The 20,480-nt window shown below is 52.6% G+C and overlaps 1 non-coding gene and 1 pseudogene across 1 annotated transcript; both read right to left on the minus strand.

Annotated features, from left to right (window-relative positions):
• Window positions 1-355: 355 nt before the first annotated feature.
• On the minus strand, window positions 356-8,304 carry LOC128937696 (28S ribosomal RNA; annotated as a pseudogene).
• Window positions 8,305-9,191: 887 nt separating this feature from the next.
• Window positions 9,192-9,344, minus strand: LOC128937710 (5.8S ribosomal RNA). Its single transcript, XR_008483069.1, has one exon. It is a non-coding gene; the product is annotated as a 5.8S ribosomal RNA (ribosomal RNA).
• Window positions 9,345-20,480: the final 11,136 nt, after the last annotated feature.

Below are 20,480 nucleotides of genomic sequence, written 5' to 3' on the forward strand. Positions count from 1 at the left end.
GCCTCAGTCCCACCAGAGCACAGCCACCCACGAGAGGGTGAGACTCTTCTGCCACACACCAGGAGCGGAGAGGAACCTCCCAGGCCCCTTCACTGTCCCTTGGCACATTCATTTCAGCCTGACCCTCAAAGCCCTGCTCAGCAACATCCCCCACTAGAGTAGGATGTGTCCCTGGTCAAAGGAGGTCACCCCTCTGACCAAACTGATCCCAGCCCAAAGGCCAGGCCTTCTGCTGTGCTCTGGAAGGGGTTCTGCAGGCAACGTGCTCAGGCGAGAGATCTCCATTGGCCTCACTTCTCTAAGGGATAACACATCCCATCCCATCCCAAGGGTTCCCAGGATTACTACTGCAACAACACTTCGTCAGAAGGGTAAAACTAACCTGTCTCATGACGGTCTAAACCAAGCTCAGATTCCCTATTAGTGGGTGAACAATCCAACGCTTGGTGAATTCTGCTTCACAATGATAGGAAGAGCCGACATCGAAGGATCAAAAAGCGATGTCGCTATGAACGCTTGGCCGCCACAAGCCAGTTATCCCTGTGGTAACTTTTCTGACACCTCCTGCTAAAAACCCAAAAAGCCAGAAGGATCGTGAGGCCCCGCTTTCACGGTCTGTATTCATACTGAAAATCAAGATCAAGTGAGCTTTTGCCCTTCTGCTCCACCGGAGGTTTCCGTCCTCCCTGAGCTTGCCTTAGGACACCTGCGTTACGCTTTGACAGGTGTACCAACCCAGTAAAACTCCCCACCTGCCGCTGTCCCTTGAGCGGGTCGCGGCCGCCACACGGTGAAAACGATCAGAGTAGTGTTATTTCACTGACGGCCGGGACGCCGGCGGGCGGGTCGCCCCGCACCGCCGAGCGCGCGCCTGGCTTCCCACTTATTCTACACCTCTCATGTCTCTTCACAGCGCCAGACTAGAGTCAAGATCAACAGGGTCTTCTTTTCCCGCTGATTCCGCCGAGCCCGTTCCCTTGGCTGTGGTTTCACTGGATAGTAGGCAGGGACAGTGGGAATCTTGTTCATCCATTCATGCACGTCACTAATTACATGACGAGGCATTTGGCTATTTAATAAACACATACAAATTGTATATGTTCCTTTTCCGGGTTAAGTAAGGTGGCCCGTCCACCTGAATGACCAAATTGGAATTTATAGCCCAAAATGGGCTAGACGCGGTTACGACGGATGAACCCCTCCCACCCAAAAACCGATTGCACTGTCCAGCGAACCTGTCGAGAGGAGAGGCCTAGTTTATTTACCAAGTATTTACACAGATACAATTGATCTAGCTTTGCTAACAAATATATATACAATGTCAACGGAGGTGAAGAGTACTTTGGATGCTAGGGCCCACATGGTTCTCTCTAGCCTCGTTTTAGAGAGACCAAGGGCGGTCAGCAACTCAGTATTATTGCCAAACCATTTGGTACGGGCTCCCATGGGGAAGCCAACATATTCAATGTCATCAGCATTGGTCAGTTATTGAATTTGTGTATGAAGGCGCTGATATTTTTGGCCTTCTCCAAGGCGGCCTCACTCAATGAGACACCAGAGTACTCATACCTCACAGTCACATTGACCACAACCGCCTTAGAACCTTTGACAAAGATTAAAACCAGTTTAAATAGTTCATTTACATAATCCCTCAGGTGTGGCTCCTCAAAAACTGTCCAACACTCCCTCTTAGCCTCCTCGCTAAGGGTCTCACAGATGGCGTTGTGTCTCTTAATCCTGGCATCTTGAGTGATGGCACAGTTTCTGACAATGTGGGCTGCGGTCTCAAATCTAGCTCCACAATATCTACATGATTGAACAACATTCTCTTGCTTACCCCTAGCCAGGAATTCTCTTGTTGGGTAGACATGCGCTCTGAGTTGTAGGGCCGTAATTAGTTTACAGTGAGGTATGCCCTTAAACTGCCTTATCCAGGCATTACTGATCTCATCATTCTCAAAATGCTCAATCCCATGGCCCTGGGCAACCAGATGGGTCCATTTATGAAATTCTCGTTTCCTCCAGTTACAAGGTCTTGGGTAACGAATCTTAGGGATGGGTGCTTCCCATTCCAGCCAGGCTCCATCGTCGCCCCCCAACTCTACCAATGGTAAAGGCTCCCAAATTGATGGGATGGACTCTTGTGTCCCCCCTGCTTTCAACCACAATTTTTCAAATAACCGTTACAGATATACTTCCTTTAGATACTTCACAAGAGTCTCATCCGAAGATTGGGCTAATCTATGGAGTCTTCGCACCTGAATACTTGGAATGAGCAACGCCAACTTGATGAGGTCTAAACCGCCATCTTTAAAACTCGAATACAAGATCGCATCACATGTACTTGGGGGAAGATGAAGCCATTCCTTAACCGTGTTACGAATTAATTGGTCAAGGGATTCAAGTAGGCCCACCTTGACTTCAGTATGGTCAGTCAGATATATCAGTCTCGGGATGGTATAGGTCCTGAGTATATCGACTTTCTGAAGAGGTTTTAAGGGCGAACAACCAATCCAATGAAGCCCATCCATGAGCTTCTCTGATAGTCTAGGATCTGCAAAGCCAGTCCAGGGGTCAACCCATGTGCTGACGTACCTTTCTGAGCTCCCTGGGTCGATCATGTTAAGGGGGGATCCGTTAATCACTCACGTGGGACAATCATTGATAGTATACGAGTCCCTTGTAGGCTTGATGTAAAAGCCATGACATTTTCCCCCCTGCGTACTGAGGCCAGTAAGATTGCAAAAGGCCTCCAAAATTTTGATGTTATGACACATGCCTTCCCAAGACTCACTCAGCAGCACCAAGTCATCGGCAAATGCCATGGCCGTAAATTTCCAGCCCTCGTGATGGAAAACCTCACCTTCATTCTCGAGTTTATATAGAAGGTGGTGCATCGCTAAAATTGAGCAGCAAAGGTGACATGGGGTCGCCTTGCTTGACACCTGAACGAATGTATATGGGGTCTGTCCTTTCTCTTCCCATGGAAATGCACGTCTTAACATCCCGATACATTTCCCTCACCAACTCTATCATGTGTGGATCCACCCCTCTCTGGACCAGACCCTCAAATACATGTTGATGACAGACGGTGTCAAATGCCTTACCAATGTCCACGAAGAGAACCCCCAGATGTTTATGCTCTCACTTAGCTGTTCCACCACAAGCTGTAACAACTTGAGGTTTTCGGCACAACCTGATGCGCAAATGAAACCCTGTTGCCGGGGGTTGATGAGACATGCTTTGGACAGCCTCGCAGTAGCGATCCTGGAAAATAGCCTAATCACCATTGAACCAATAGTAATAGGCCTCCAATTATTGATATCACCAAGCTTCTCTGCATCCGAAGACTCGGGTATCAAGACTGTCCTGCAGTCCCGCAGTCCCGCAGCGCATCTGGAACAGTACCGGTGATAAGCCAGAGGTTGAAGATCTCAGTCAACCGGGAAAACTTTGGGCCTTTTGCAAAAATCTGACCAAAGTGATCCCATCTGGCCCGGGAGCAGAGGTTTTACACATCTCTCTCATGTTCTTATCAATCTCTTTTCCAGTAATTAGGGCCTCGAATGTGGTGTTAGCCGCCTCCTTATATGGAGGGAAATTCAGTAGGCCACCAAATATACCAGATGTATCCCACCTTCTTTTAAATTGATCGTGGAGAACAGTTGATGGTAATTGGCACTGAGAGGCTTCCGTGCTGTCCAGGATGACGCATGAGGCGCCTTCTATGTAACTCGTACAGCAGTTGGAACCTCAAGAATTATCCCCTCTTAATAGCTCTTTTGCGTATCCAATTTGATGGAGTTTTGGATGCTTTTTGGCCACGGGAGGCCTGCGTCTTTTGACCCTTGATAGATTTAGTTTGGCTAGGCACACCCAGAATACCAAGAAACTCCTTATAAACATCCTTCACCACCCGACCTGGATCTTGCCCATCAAGAACTTTCTTGAAGGCTTCCCGATACATGGTCAATTTGCCAAACGATAATCCCGCTTTGATGACTTTCTGGAATTGGAGCTTTAACTGTCCCTCCTTGGGCAACTTAGCAGACCCGGCAGGATGTTCAATTCCAGTGGCACCTACTAGTCCTTCATGACCTTTCACGGAGGGACGCCTTTTATCACTAATCTGCTTTGCCATTTTAGTTGGAATATGCTCCGCTATAAGTTGGTTGATATTTCTCTTACTGGCAAACTCGTCCACCAATTGTACCGGAAGAGCCTCTTCCTCCTCAGTCCATACCTGTTTGTGGGCCCCTCAGGCCGATGACTCTTTGGGATGAGAAGCCACAATCCGCTCCACATTTCGCACAAGAGGATGTCTTATCCTCTTGTGCTGACCCAGGCCAATCTTAGTAGCGAACCCATGTTGGCACACCTCACAGACCCATTCCCCAGTGGGAGCCACACACACCACCCCCTTGCAGCGCGGGATGTGACAGGAGATACTGTGGTATTTTAGATTTTGTTTACCACATTTTGAACACCTGAAAATGATCTTTCTCTGCCTGTGTGTCCTTTTGAGATGGTCAATCAGCCCCAACATCCTAGTAAACTGGGTCCCACAACGAGGACAAGATGGTTGTTTGTCAGGCATGGACACGACAGGTGTTCTTGGCGTTGTACCATCACCTTCAAACCCGTGAGGAGCCTCGGGTGTTTTGGGCTCTTCGGTACCTCCCACCGCACTCTCAGCCTCATCCTGGGCTATCCCCATAGGGGAGATCTTATAGGGCTCAGGGAGTTGCCCCAAACCCTACCAAACATCCACATGACGTACACCATCTTCTTTAACAGTTTTGGAGTTAAAAAACACCAAACTTGCAAGATCGAATCCCTCTTCCCTGGGCACAGAGGGCATAGATGGTAATTTGGCATCAATGACCCTTAGATGTAATAGGTCAGTCTGAGTGGTAGTCGAGATATAACGCAAAGCCATTTTGTCAGTCTAGTAAGCAACAAAGTGACAAGTCCAAGTGAGGGTAGAAGCATATAGTAGCCGACCCTCTCTCAAACTACCAACTGTGTCAACAACAGCCCGTGGACAAGGCTCTTTGCAACAGCGAACTAACTGTGCCAACCTTTTTGTTTCGGTGATTCGTGAAACTATTGTTGGGTGGTGAGTCCAACGATAGGGAGGGCTGATATGCGCCCTCTCCCACACTGGGGCAGAAGTTGACTCAGTTACCATGAGGGTATCCGGCAGGACCACGAGGAGGTGCGACTTCCGCGGCTATGCCCAGTTAGTAAATATAGTTACTCCCGCCGTTTACCCGCGCTTCATTGAATTTCTTCACTTTGACATTCAGAGCACTGGGCAGAAATCACATCGCGTCAACACCCGCCTCAGGCCTTCACAATGCTTTGTTTTAATTAAGCAGTCGGATTCCCCTGGTCCGCACCAGTTCAAAGCCGGCTGCTAGGCACCGACTGAGGCGGGGCGCTGGCCCGGGGACCCTCCCCCGGGGACCCTCCCCCACACAAACTGCTCAGCCGACGCCGGCTGCGGCTGCACGCATGCTGGCCACACACCGCGGGAACCCCAACGGCGGGAACCACTGGGGCGGCAGTGAGCAATGATGACGGCCGCCGCTGGGGCGCCGGCCGCGGCAAGGCGGAGGGCGGGCGGAGCGGGGGGAAGGCAGCGCCTGCCACAGCCAGGGCAATCCACAGGAAGGGCCCGGCGTGTGTCCAGAGTCGCCACCGTGCACGTGCATGCCCCAGCGCCCGGGCGGGCCACGTGGAGCGCGCTCACCCATGTGCGGCACCTCGTCCAGCTGTGGCACGCGCCCAGCCCCGCTTCGCGCCCCAGCCCAACCAACCCAGCCCTTAGAGCCAATCCTTATCCCAAAGTTACGGATCCGGCTTGCCGACTTCCCTTACCTACATTGTTCCAACATGCCAGAGGCTGTTCACCTTGGAGACCTGCTGCGGATATGGGTACGGCCTGGCGTGAGACTTACACCCTCTCCCCCGGATTTTCATGGGCCAGCGAGAGCTCACCGGACGCCGCTGGAACCGTGACGCTTTCCAAGGTGAGGGCCCCTCTCTCGGGACGAATCCATTCCAAGGCGCCCGGCCCTTCACAAAGAAAAGAGAACTCTCCTCGAGGCTCCCACCAGCTTCTCTGGGATTGGTTGCATCACCGCACTGGGTGCCTTGCGGCGCCCGTCTCCGCCACTCTGGATTCGGGGATCTGAACCCGACTCCCTTTCGATTGGCTGAGGGCAACAAAGGCCATCGCCCGCCCTTTCGGAATGGCGCTCACCTATCGCTTAGGACCGACTGACCCATGTTCAACTGCTGTTCACATGGAAGCCTGCTCCACTTCGGCCTTCAAAGCTCTCATTTGAATATTTGCTACTACCACTAAGATCTGCACCTGCAGCAGCTCCACCTGGGCCCACGCCCCTGGCTTCGAGGTGCACCGCAGTGGCCCTCCTACTCGTCACGGCCTAGCCCCCGCAGGCCTCGCATTGCCAGCGACGGCTGAGTATGGGCCCAACGCTCCAGCGCCATCCATTTTCAGGGCTAGTTGATTCAGCAGTGAGTTGTTACACACTCCTTAGCGGATTCCGACTTCCATGGCCACCGTCCTGCTGTCTAGATCAACCAACACCTTTTCTGGGCTCTGATGAGCGTCGGCATTGGGCGCCTTAACCCAGCGTTTGGTTCATCCCGCAGCACCAGTTCTGCTTACCAGAAGGGGCCCACTGAGCACTCACATTCCATGGCGCGGCTCCACGCCAGTGAGCCAGCCCCCTTACCCATTGAAGGTTTGAGAATAGGTTGAGATCGTTTTGGCCCCAAGACCTCTAATCATTCGCTTTACTGGGTAAAACTGCCCATTGCCGAGTGCCAGCTATCCTGAGGGAAACTTCGGAGGGAACCAGCTACTAGATGGCTTGATTGGTCTTTTGCCCCTAGACGCGGGTCGGACGACCGATTTGCATGTCAGGACTGCTACGGACCTCAACCAGAGTTTCCTCTGGCTTTGCCCTGCCCAGGCATAGTTCACCATCTTTCGGATCCTAGCATGGACGCTCACGCTCCACCTCCCCGGCCCCGCGAGGAGGCGGCAGGCGAGACGGTCCGGTGGTGCGCCCGGGGCTGCCAGGGGCGACACGTGCCCCGGGATCCCACCTCAGCCGGCGCGCGCCGGCCCTCACCTTCATTGCGCTGCGGTCTTTTGACAACGGTCCCTGACTCGTGCACGTGCTAGACTCCTTGGTCCATGTTTCAAGATGGGTCGAGTGGGTAGCCAACATCGCTGTGGATCCCGGGCACCCCAGCGCGGCCCGTGAGCCTGGCCTGGCGGTGCCGTGCGGTCAAAGCGCACTGAGGACAGTCCAGCCCAGTTGACAGCAGCGCCAGAGACTGGCAGGCCCAGCCCCCACACCCCTGCGCGAAACGCCGTGCTGCGAGGATGCCACCCCCCCCCCCCCCCCCGTGAGAGGCGGGGAAACGATGCCCCCCACCATGGCGCCGCTGATGTGGGGGGAGGAGGGCGCAGCGGCAGTCCTTTCCCTCGGCCCTGGGATTCGGCGAGACCTGCTGCCCGAGGGCTGTAACACCCACCGCTGCTCGCGCTGCACTGGAGCACCTGCCCGTCGGACCACCTGCCCGTCGGAGGCCTTCCCAGTCGACCTGGAGCCAGTCGCGGCGCACCATCACAGAGGAAATGTGCCCGGACAGGGCCAGCTGCCGGCTGGGCGGCAGTCCCTGCACTGGCCTGCACCCCCCAGCCTGCCTCCGTGGATGGGGTTCGCCCAGGGGACGGAAGGGAGGCAGAGGCGAGGTTCTGCTGAACCTGTGCCGACCACAACTCACCAGGTTGAATCCTCTGGGCGGACTGCATGGGCCCCACCCGTTTACCTCTTAATGGTTTCACGTCCTCTTGAACTCTCTCTTCAAAGTTCTTTTCAACTTTCCCTTACGGTATTTGTTGGCTATTGGTCTCATGCCAGTAATTAGCCTTAGATGGAGTTTACCACCCGCTTTGGGCTGCACTCCAAAGCAACCCGACTCCGAGAAGCCCCGGGCCCAGCGTGCCAGGGGCCGCTACCGGCCTCACACCGTCCACGGACTGCGGCCTCGATCACAAGGACTTGGGTCCCCCGAGAGCGCCGCCAGGGATTGGGACTTCCGTATGTCACATGTCCCGCACCCCACTGCGGGGCAGGGATTTGGCGCTGGGCTTTTCCCGCTTCGCTCGCCATTACTGAGGGAATCCTCGTTAGTTTCTTTTCCTTGGCTGACTAATATGCCTAAATTCAGCGAGTTGCCACGTCTGATCTGAGGTCGCAAGGCCAAAGATTGGCCGCACCTCCTGGCCCATGCAGCTCCCAAAGAAGCGGCATGCCAACAGGCCAACAGCCAGCCAGCTTCTCCCACCTACTACCCTCACCTTCCTCCCCACTGGCACCCGCGCGCCAGGGGAAAACAAAGCCAGAGGGAGAGAAGCGGAGACAGAGTGCCCCATCCCGGAGATGAGAACCGAAAAGGGAGTGTGGCAGAGACAGCCCTGATGGGGGACCAGGAGGCACGTGATGGCCTTGGTGGAGAGAGACAGAAAAGCCATGGTGCTATTTGCGCCCCGAGACCACGACAGAAGAGGAGGAGGGCAGACGAAAGGAGGAGGGGGTCGGAACATCTGTCCCCAGCGCTCTCGCCTCACGCGCACGTGCAGTGGCACAGTACCCCCACAGTATCCACCTGCAGACAGCCGCCCACGTGGGGGGGAGGCTGGGGGCGAGGCTTGCGCCTCATCTCCCTCTTGCCCTCTCCCTTCTCTCGGCCCACGGCGGTGCTTTCAATGCTGTCTCTTACTCTCCTCAGCTGCCACCACCACCGTACTGCGGTACGGGCCCTGCAAGGACAAACTCTGCCCCAGTGGCTCACTCCCGGAGTGGGGAACTACGGAGCAGTCCCTGAGCCTGCATATAGGGGGATGAAAGCCCTGCACGGCAACAATGACGATGACGGCCATGACGATGATGATGCCTGCTGGGTCACAGGGAAAAAATTGAGGCCGCCGAGGGAAACGCATCCCTTGCCAAACCCCTGACCGCCTTTCCCTCCGGGCACCGGTGAGCCACCATCACCACCGCTGCTGACCACAGTCAACTGGCCTGTGAGGCAACCCCAGCTGAACCACCGTGGTGGTCGCTGGACGGCGACTGATCGTCAAGCAACACTCAGACGGGCGTAGCCCTGGGAGGAACATGGGGCCGCAAGTGTGTTCAAAGTGTGGATGACCAATGTGTCCTGCAATTCACATTAATTCTTGCGGCTAGCTGCATTCTTCATTAATGCACGAGCCGAGTGATCCACCACTAAGAGTTGTCTGGCTTTCGGCACCAATCCCACACCCGTGGAGGGGCTGGGACCGCTCACATGGGGCGCCCCTTTCTCTTGTGCTGAGGACGTGCGGCCGCGTGCCTGGCTTTGACCGTCCTTACTTGATAGTCAGGAGTGCAGACATAGGAGATCCAGCCACACTGAACTGGAATTCTTCCTCAAACCTCCCCACTATGGTGGCACTGAAGGAGATCTGAGCAGTCTGGGTCCCACCTGGTGCAATGATGCCCTCCTCAGGCACAAACTTGAAGCAGAAGCCCACGTTTGCAGTTGAAGGGCTATAGGTGAAGGGAGCATCAATAGCTCCTAGGTTTATCAGTTCCACCTGCAGCAGCAAGAAAGCAAAATGGAAATATATGTGGAATCTTCCCTTCTTGTGAGTTATTGTCTAATGACACAATTAATGCCCAGAAATAGCAGACGATGCTATGAATGGCAAAAAAATACAACAGGACAAGTTCTGCCCTTGGGTTTTCATGCAAAGCAGTGGCAGCTCCACAGAACTGGAGTCCACAACCCTGGGGTTATCCCATGGACACAGAGCAGTCACCTCTGCTCAGCACCACCAAGTTCGTTCAGACCTGGCCCTGAGAGCAACGTGGGCTGATTGCAGCTGCGTAGGGAATCACCCCAGAGCTGCTGCTGCCCCACTGAGCACAGCTCCAACACCACCATCTACTCATTCACCTTTTCCCATGTCATGAAAACAATACATTGATTATGAGGCATCAGCTTCAAAATGTATAGACAGCATCATCTTTTGGTAAGAAAACTCAGCATGTCTTTGCCTCCAACAGCCAAGCTTTTGGAAGTGTCTGGCATGATGCAGTGCCTCATTTTCTACCTCTTTCAGCTGCTCTCTCTTTGGGTTTTTTTGCAAATTTGACACTATTGGGGAGGAGGCAAATAGGTAGAAAAATGCTTTGCTTTATTCTCAGGAACACTTTTCTCTTTCTAGAGCCAGAGATGCACCAAGGCTGAAGTGTGGTGAGGGACTGGTCAGCAAGGGAAAGAACTCCCAAGCCCTGTGCAAGGGCCAGCACTGAGCCAGGAGGCTGGATGGCTTTCCTGTGACTTGCAGCAATAAGCAGGAGACACTTGACTGGAAGCTGTCTGCAGTGGACTGAAGCTCAAAGGCAGCCAGTTTCTTCCAGCTGCTTCTGAACAGCCCAGTCCAAAGGTGCCTTGTGTCTGGCACTGCCACAAAAGCCTCTGAACATCCCTTTTTGACCCAGGCTTCGTTTCATGTGTCAAGGGGTTGTTTTGCAGCAAGCCTCCCAGCTGATTCCCAAGGAAGGAACTGGGGCTTCATGAACAACAGACACACCTTTCAGACCCTCCCAGATTTCACCAGTAGATCAAATATTCCCTGCTCACAAATGCCCAGGTTGGCAGCAATTCCACACTTCCACCAGGCTTGCTCCTCCCTCAGGAGCCATCAGGATCCACCCCAAGCCCTGCTGCTCACCTCATAGATGTGGGGGTGTTGATAGAAATGTTCCCAAGGTTCAGAGCAGGAGAGCTTAATTCTTCCAAGGGTCCTTGGCCTTCCCCTCTGAGCTGCAGGGGTAGCCTGCTCTCACAGCCTGGGGAGAGATGTCCATTGCAGTACAATCATTCCCCCTGTGCCACTGCATTTTCCAGGCTGCCTCAGCGCTAGACCCTGACTCTGAGCTGGATGCAACCAGCTCCTGATGCTGCAGGAGAGGATATGGACCCTCCTCTTCCCTCAGCCTTGGGGTTGACTTCTAATTTCTAACCCATTCCTTGGGCTGCTTTCCAATTTCAGCCACCAGTCTGCTGAGTTTAAAACATCTCTGCTGCCTTGTAGTGACAGGCCAAGGAGTTACAGGTATAAATTGAAAGAAAGGAAATTTAGCTTAGATATTAGGAAATTTTTTACTCTGAGGGTGGTGAGACACTGGAGCAGGTTCCCCAGGGCTGTTGTGGAGGTTCCAGCCCTGAAAGTGTTCCAAGCCAGGCTGGATGGGGCTTGGAGCTACCTGCTCTAGGGGGAGGTGTTCCTGCCCAGAGGCCTTTAAGGTCCATTCCATCCTTAACATACTCTGGTTCTATGCTGTCCTTCCCATGCACTTAGAGGAGCTTTGAAATCATTCAGTGAAGGCACAAAGCTCCTTCTGAGTTTGGCAATTCCCAAACTACCTGGCCCAGGAGCACAGGACTTTGTTGCCAAAGTCCCCAACTCCTGACACTCAGTACTGTGTTCTATTTCCACAGACAGAGCTGCAAGGGCTCAATTCCCACAAAGAGAGAGAGGCAGGTGCTGGCCAAGGCTGCTCCTTCTACCAACACCCTGGGCTCAGGGGGGCTCAGTCACCTCTGCTCTGCTGCTGTCTGGGCACTGGGAGGTGATCCAGGCTCAGGGAACACATTTCTAACTCAGCGCCTGCTGCCTGATGATGGATCCATGTCAAATGGACCCATCATCCTGGAGGCCAGGGGCCTGCAGGGGCTGAGTGCTCGTTCACTAAAGCTGTTCTGCTCTGCAGCTCTCTGGCCTTTGAGGGAATGCTGGCAAAGCCATGGCATGAAAACCTCTCCCTGCACTGCCTGGGCTGTTCTGGGATCAGTCAGGCACACACAGCATTCTGAGCCCTGGCCTGGCACAGGAGACTCCCTGGGACCTGCAGGGCCAGGGGGGAAGTGCCAGCACTGCCCTGCTGACCAGGGACTCTTCCCAGCACTTCCATGGGAGCCCAGTGGGCTCAGGCTTGCACCATGGCTGAGGGGGAGAGAAGCAGGGCAAAGGAGCTGTACCTGAGATGCTGCAGTAAGCCACACTTCCATTCTCCAGTGCTTCCAGGGGTTTGAAGGTCATCTTGATTTTGGCCAAACAATTCAGCCCGATTTCTCCCTCCTACAGCAGAAAGAGACAGCAAAACACTTCTCTTCAAACTTCACATTTCTTGTTTTCAACCACACCTGTAAGCCTCTGTTTAGAGCATTAGTAATGAGTGAAAAACACAAGAAGCCCAAGGAAACACTCAAAACCCAGCTCAACACAGCGCTAGAAGCTCTCAATGCTCAGCTGTTCAGCTCCCACTCTCCACAATACTCCTGCTGCTCTGACAAAGGCTCTTGGTCACATCATGCTGCTGTCAGCTACAGTGGGATGCAACTGCCACTGTGCACTGGTGGCTCTTCACAAGAAGAGAACATGACCCCTGTCCTGGGTTGACTATATGCTGCTTTTATCCCAAATCGTCTTATTCTGTTTATGCTGAATAATAAGTGTTGCACCTTTAAGACTTGTTGCAGAGAGTGAAGGGGGGAGAGAAGAAGCAGCAGTTTGTTTTCAGACACTGCACTCACTCCTCCACACTCCTGCTCCTGGACTGCATTGTCTGCGGATGGACAGACAGCGGGACAGAGCTCTCCTTTGCTTTTAGTTAATTTAGCTTGCTGAGGCAAAGAAGTTCCCTGGACTGTGGAGTTTTTTTCCCTTTTCTTTGGACCTGTTCAAAACTGCTCTGGACTGAACACCAGAAGGGCATTGGCAGCTCCAGCTGTGGCCACCGGGCCGGGCCTGGCCTGCGACATTTCCAGGACCAGAGGGACTGATCAGAGACTGAGTGAGCTGAGCTGCAACCCAGGGAGGGACTTTCTGAGTTTGTCATCTCTTTTGGAGCAGCAAGGGGTTTTATTGATTAATACTGTTTAGGGTTTATTGTTTAATAAACAGGTTTTTTCCCCTTCAAGGAGGTCTTTTCTCCAGGACCAGCTGGGGGAGGGGCCAATTGAATCTGCTTTCCTACAGGAGCCCCTTTGGGGGTTCTCTCCCAAATTTGCCCAGAACCAGAACCTTGGAAATAAAAATATTAGTTTAACCTGTTTTAAAAGAAGGCAGAGGCTGGCATTATTCTAGGGTTTACTCCAAGATGAGAAGGGATGTTGCACTGTGCAGACACCAGGCCTTCATTGCCTCTCACAATGCCAGTACTCAGAATCAGGGCTCTGGTTGATATGAGGACGTGGTGGTTTGCTTGCAGAAACAGAAAAGGAAAAGGTTTTCTGTCCCTGTGTGCAAGACAACTCCAAAGGCCCATTTCAACCTTCCACCCTTGTGTCCAGGCTCACAGAGGACACTGGAAGGGACACTCAGAAATAGTGCAAGGCGTGGTTACAGGAGGGGATTGGCATTTCTATGATTAGCCTTAGGCTGAATTTGGCCTCACTTTCCCAGCAAAACATTGCAAGCTTCAGGTCAGTGTGTGAGCTGGCAGTGCTCCAACAGCCTCTGCTGAACCTCACGTGTGGGGGGAGCCCCTACCTACAAGAACTGCTCCCTGTGGACACTGCAAGGACACGCACAGAGTGCCCTTGAGCTCAGGCCCTGGCAGCACAGCTTGGCCTTGTCAGGCTCCCAGCCCTGCCTTGAGCCTCCAGGGCAGAAATGCTTTTAGCATTTGGCATTTTTAGGCGAGCTCTGCAGGTGCACCAGAAACTCAATGTCTTCCCTCCCAGCACATCGAGCCAGCTGAGGATCTGCCCAGTGACCACAGCTGGGGGTAGAGTGGATGGGAGGAGGAAGAGGGGGAGGAGGATGAGGAGGAAGAAGAGGAGGAAAATGAGGTCTCAGCTATCACTTACCATTGGCTCAATGAAAAAAATGTCATCAGAGAACAGCATGGGGTCTTGGTGCAACTTTGCCTTCTCCCCCAGGAGCCTCAGGAGGGCAGTGTGATCTTCACAAGAACCCTTCTCCTTCCCTGTTTCTTTCCCCTCCATTAATTTTTCCAGCCACAGCTCTCTCCGTCTCCACAGGAATTGATGCTGCCTGCAGCCACAGGAGAGACAAAGCCAGCAGACTGTTTAATAAGCCACAGATTGGCAGAGAGAAGTGTGAGTGCAGGAGAGCAAAGCACTTGGGGAGGAGCAGCAGTGTGAGAGATGAGTAATGCAATGATTTATCAAAAAGCAGGATGCCCCAACACAGAGAACGATTGGCAGCGGACTCCGTTGATTCACAAGGCTGAACAGTTGCTTTATTAAACTATATTATATTACATTGTACTACACTATATTAAAGATGCATACTATACTACAAAGAATACTAAAGAATACTAAAGAAAACTTGTGACTGTCTCCAGACAGCCAAGACAAAGCTTTTTCCAATTGGCCAAGGAAACAAAACAATCCTCAGCAGAATCCAACTGACAAATCATTTCAGGTAAAGAATCTTCCTAACATATTCCACATGATAGAGATAAGAATTGTTTTCTTTCTTTTCTCTGTGCTTCTCCAGGAAAAAAAAACCTTGAGAGAGAGAATTATGTGTTTCTGTTCAGAGAATGTGAATGCCACAATGATTGACTCTCACAATTAACAGACAAATACCATGTACAGAGGTTAAGAAAAATTTTTTTTACCCCCGCAGTTGGTATCAAGGGACAGCCAGGGTTGGGATATTTGGGAGGGTCAGCTTGTCACTACAGTGACATCTGACCTCCAATCAAGATTTGAGGAAGTAAACTCCACCACTGGACAGTGAAGAAGGGGTCAATGGACAGAATTTTGGGAGGGGCTAAAGGGTTAAAAGGCAAAACCTCCATTTTGTGGGAGAGCACATGGTGCGGAAAATCCTTTGCTCCTGGCGCCATAACATTTTCTCTATTCAGTCTTCTGTTGCATCTTTGATAAGGTTTAATAAACCTTTCTAAACTTATGAAAAGGGAGTGGCTATTTCTCCCAAGCAGCAGCTCCCCAGCAAGGGCTGACCTCAAGCCATGGGGGTCCCAGATGGATCAGAGGATAACTTGTTGTTCACTGGCCCAGCAGGGAGTTTTACTCCACACCTGCAAGCTCAAGAGAGGTTTCCAAAGCCAGCGTCCCTCCAGAGAACCTCCTGGCTCAAAGCCTCTGCCAAAAAACTGAGGGAGAATCCACCAGCCACTTCAAGTGGCTTTTCCTACCACTGAGCTGCTGGGGAGGCAGATAAAGGTCATGGAGCAGGACTTCCCTGGGAAGGGGAGACAAAGCTGGGTCGCAGCTACGTGCTACCACCACTGTGAAAAATGTGCATTATATGATTGGCTTTTTGCATATATGAAAATAAAACATTGGTCTGTTCTGTTTCAGTCTCTATGCAATACTGCATAGGGAAATGTAAGATAACAGCAATTAGAAATCAATCAGATAATACACATAACCAATAACACATCTGCAGTCATACAGTTATCAATCACTGCAACACTGAACTGTCATCCCAGAGTCTGCGATACCTGATGAACCTTAAAACAACAGAGAACTGGAGAACTCATGTCTGGATTCATGTTTCTCAAACTCCCTTTGAAATTAGGCTCAGCTATCATACATGGTCAAATAGCCAAGGCAAAAGGACTTGAATACTTTTTGATGCAGAAAACATCTGGCTTGATTGTCAAACATTCCATTCAAGTAGAGCTAGACTTTGGCCAGAGTTCAAACTCTAATTGATGGACATCACTTAATATATTTTGAAACAAGACCCTTAAAAACAGCAATTATGAATAGGAAACCTTAGGATTAAAGATCAATCAAACCATTAAAGAATTGAATCCCTCCAAAACTTCCGTCAGGACAGAAATTCTTCAAACACAGCAAACCTCTTGAATTCTTGGCTGAGGTACTGTATAATAACTGAAGAAATAATAACTGAAGAAAACCACAAAACTGGCAATCTGGATTTAAAAGAAACCTAAAAAACATGAGTAGTTAAAAAACAAAAAGACAAGATTCTGAAGAGATACGTGTCTTGCAGATGATCACTCAAAGAGACAGTGAAACACATGAAAGCTGGCTGTAAATATTACAACAATACCTTGATCATAATTCTTATCATAAATTCTGAGAATTCTCATTATATAATCAACTTATCAACAAGAAGTGTTTGAAGGGGTTATGACAACTTTTCTAAAGTATTCATATAGCATTAATAACAAACCTTATTTATCAGTATCACCTATAAAATCCAAAAATAACAAAGGTTACAAACTCAATACCAACAAAATTCTGAATCATTGGAGAATCAGCTGGTGACCCCACACATAGGATCTGATTGATATTTCTCAAATACTCTGTCTTCAGAGACATTTCAGGTAATTGAATCATTACTAATACTTCTATCTTTCTATGGCGGTTTCCCTCCCTGAGAGGCATTTTTCACAATAGAAGATTTCCATCTACCTCATATTTGGAATACCACTGATTTGCACTGGTTTCCCCTTTTTTCTGTATCTTGGGAAAAACCCTGTGTGCTTTCTCACCTTACACTGATTTTGGACAGCTTTTTTACATGTCCATCTTTTGCATCTGAAGCCTGATCATCTGGTAAATGCTGTTTCCGTCGCTCCTGTGGGACCGGGCTGTTGAGGAGTTCGGTGCGCCTCACACAACACGCGCTGCAGCCGCGAAAAATCTCCCGCTTGAGATTCTGATGGAGGCTGAAACTGTGTGCTGGCTGCCGGGGCTGGCTGCGCGACCGCGGCACCCAGACCGCGCGCGGTCTCTGCCGCTGCCCTCACGGGAGTGCGGATGCCCCCACCCCGACCGCGCCTCCCCGGCGCTTCTCTCGGCGCAGGCGCGGTCTGGGGAACGCCCCCTGTGCCCGTGACCGACACCGGCGCTGCCCCGGTCCCGTTCTGGCTCCGGTCCCCGCTCGGCCGTGTCCGTGCCGCGTCTGCGCACTGGGGAAAAACCCGCCCCGCTCCGGCTGCCGGGTTTGTGCGTCATCACCGGGCGCCTGCCGCGCTCCGTGGCGGTCGCAGGGACGCTGCAGCCGTCCCGTCCCGTCCGCCTCAGTCCCGCCCGGCGCGGCTGCCGCGGCCCGTGCGCATTCCCTGGGTACCGCCGCCCGCCGCCATCGCAGTCGCGCGGGTTCTGCCCTTCGCGCGCGGCTTTGGCACCCCCTGCGTGAAACCGCCGCCGCCGCCATCGCGCATGCGCCCGCCGCTGCCGCCAGCCCCGCGCCTCCCGCTCCCGCGCTCCGCCCGGCCCGGCCCCGCTCGGCGCTGTCCCCGCAGCCGCCGGCCGTGCCCTGCACGCTGCCGACCGCCCGCTGCTGCGATCGCGGGCACCGCCGTGCGCGCTATCGCCTCCGCCGCTGCTGTGCCTGCGACTGCCCCGCTGCCCCCGTGGGCCCCCGCCGGCCTCCGCGGCCCCCACGGCCGCCTCTGCGGCCCCCCCAGGCTGCTCCCGGCCGGCGCCGCCGTGGCACGGGTTCGCCAGTCGCCGAGAAGTGGCTCTGCCCCGGGTTCCCCGACCCCCTCCGCCCTCCTCCACCTGAGAGTTCTGGGGTTTCTGGGCGTTCTGGGGACCCATGGGACCCTGGGCTCTGGAGATGATGCCAATTCCTCCCACACCTGTTTGCTAGGGATTACCTTTGCCCTTCCCTGGTCGGTAAGGGCAACTGCCGCCTGCTGATGGCAGAATGACTTCCCCCATCCTCGAGAGAATACTGCTGCCTGCTGATAGCTGACAGCCCCCGCGGAATTCTACGAAATTGCCTCTAACATTACCCTTGCTGGGGATAAAAGCTTCAAGGCCGTTTTATCTTTTTTCAGAGATTTTCACAGGGTATGTGGCTGCCACGCCCTGTAGGGCTAACAAGATGCTGGGTTGTTCCTGGGAGCATGTCCCCTCCATGTTCTCAATTTTGACTTTTCTTACCAAAAGCTGAATGATCTGCAAGGTCAGTCCGGAGTTTGCCCTGGTCACCGTCCAGCAGCTCGCAGGTGAGGGTTTCCAGGCGTGCTTCTGGTCCTCCTCTTTCCGGGTCGAGCTTGAAACGAATCTTCTCAGCAGAGGTCGAGATGCTCTTTCTGGATTTTTCCCTTGAGAGTGCCTGTTTCCTTTCCTTCTTGGGCTGGGTTTCAGCGGCTGATGGCTGTGGCGTGGCTGCTTGCCAAGAGCCCACCTGGGTGCCCTCTTGGAGCCCACCAGGGATGCCAATGTCTCAAAGTCTCTTGCTGCTCAGAGTGACCCCAAGAAAAGTTCAAAGTCTCTTTTCCCAGCCTGACGCTTGAAGAAGGAGTCAGGGCTCTTCATTTCTCAGTCTCAAGGTTGTTTATTTTATCTTATCTATAAAAAATTTTCTCCTGCCCTGCTGAGGTCAGCTCAGCAGGACAGTCTCAGGCACTCTGTCTGCCCCCGGGGCGGTGTTATGTCTTTATACTAAAAACTGCGTGTACAATGTTTACGATTACTTTCCAATACCTATCACCTATGTTAGACAGTGAGCTTCTACTCTAAACCAATCAGTAAGTGCCAACATCACAGCAGAAGATGGAGGCCAAGAAGAAGAAGGAGAAAGGCTGGACACACCCAGTTCCCTCCATCTTGCCTCCAGAACCCCCATACCAAAAACCCCAAAAATCTACTTTTCCATCCTGTGATAACTTCACTAATATTCTACCTAAACTGTTGTGGCCTGCTGATCTTCATATAAGGTCTGTAATTTCCTCCACGGGTCATAATGAAATCCACTGGTGTTTTGGGCTCCGTGCCAGGGCTTCTGAGCCCCCTGGCAGGGGTCCTGGCCATCCTGGACTGCCAGAGGGATGTTCTGGGTTCCCACAGGTCTCTTCTTAGGTCTTCTACAGGTTGGTTTTTTGTTTCCTTCTGCTTGTGCTGTCAAAAACCCCCTGCTGGGACATCTCTGCACCCTGGCATCCTGGGCATCTGCATGGGGATGGGCAATGTAACAAAGGACTGGCTGCAGGCCTTTGGAAATGGGAATTTATGGACAGGTGGGACTGCTCAATCTGACTGCACTGAGCCCTCATACAGGACAGAGCTCTGGATCTCCTTCCTGCTTGGTAGGGTTCAGTTTCCAGGTAGTGTGGGCAAGGACTGGCACTCACCTGCACAGAAAGGCTTCTGCCTTTTGTCCCTGTAGCTAAGCCCAGGGTGAGATTCCTCTTTTAGTGCTCAAAGAAAGGAAAGGAAATCCCAGAAGGGATGTGCTGTGTCTTTGAAACCATTACCAACTGTGAGGAACACCCCTGCTAGAGTAGAACATGTCCCTGGTCAAAGGAGGTCACCCCTCTGACCAAACTGATCCCAGCCCAAAAGCCAGACCTTCTGCTGGGCTCTGGAAGGGGTTCTGCAGGCAATGTGCTCAGGAGAGACATCTGCACTGGCCTCACTTCTCCCAGGGATAACACATCCCATCCCATCCCATCCCAAGGGTTCCCAGGATGGCCACAGACACAAGCAATGGGATCCAGCACACTTACTTAGCTCTTTGAATAGCGCTTCTACACCTTTCTGAGCCAGGCAGACAGCAGCCACAGACACTGGACATCAGGTGCACATAAAAATAAAATCAAAGACAGGGTATTTAACAAGGACCTTTCCCCAAGGAACTCCAGGGCTGCACTGAGCAGGTTCTGGGGCAGAACACATCCCACAGCTGGCCCAGGAGCCCCATGCAGTGCTAGGGGGTCCCTGACCCTCGGGCCCACTGAGGCTCTCCTGGGCCAGGGAGCTGCCTCAGCTGCCACAGCACTCAGGCACCACACAGGTGTCTCAGTCCCACCAGAGCACAGCCACCCACGAGAGGGTGAGACTCTTCTGCCACACACCAGGAGCGGAGAGGAACCTCCCAGGCCCCTTCACTGTCCCTTGGCACATTCATTTCAGCCTGACCCTCAAAGCCCTGCTCAGCAACATCCCCCGCTAAAGTAGGATGTGTCCCTGGTCAAAGGAGGTCACCCCTCTGACCAAACTGATCCCAGCCCAAAGGCCAGGCCTTCTGCTGTGCTCTGGAAGGGGTTCTGCAGGCAACGTGCTCAGGCGAGAGATCTCCACTGGCCTCACTTCTCTCAGGGATAACACATCCCATCCAAGGTTCCCAAGGATGGGCACAGGCAAGAGCAATGGGAGCCATGAGTCCACACTTACTTATGAACTCAAATTGACCTTCTTGGTCATGCTGCCATGAACTCCCTCTTTTGGGGTCATTAGGTTCACCTGAAAAGAAAAAGAAAAATGAACAAGAGGAAGCTTCACTATGATATTTCCCCTTAGGTTTTAAAAATGCATTTAAGAGCTTTTTTGTGACGCATAGATCCCTCATACTACTCAAACCGCTGATCTACTCAGGGTTTTTTAATTTACTG

The sequence above is a fragment of the Melozone crissalis genome, unplaced genomic scaffold (assembly GCF_028551555.1).
Source record: "Melozone crissalis strain CALT ecotype California unplaced genomic scaffold, PUWL_Pcris_2 ptg000021l_1, whole genome shotgun sequence".
Lineage (NCBI taxonomy): Eukaryota > Metazoa > Chordata > Aves > Passeriformes > Passerellidae > Melozone > Melozone crissalis.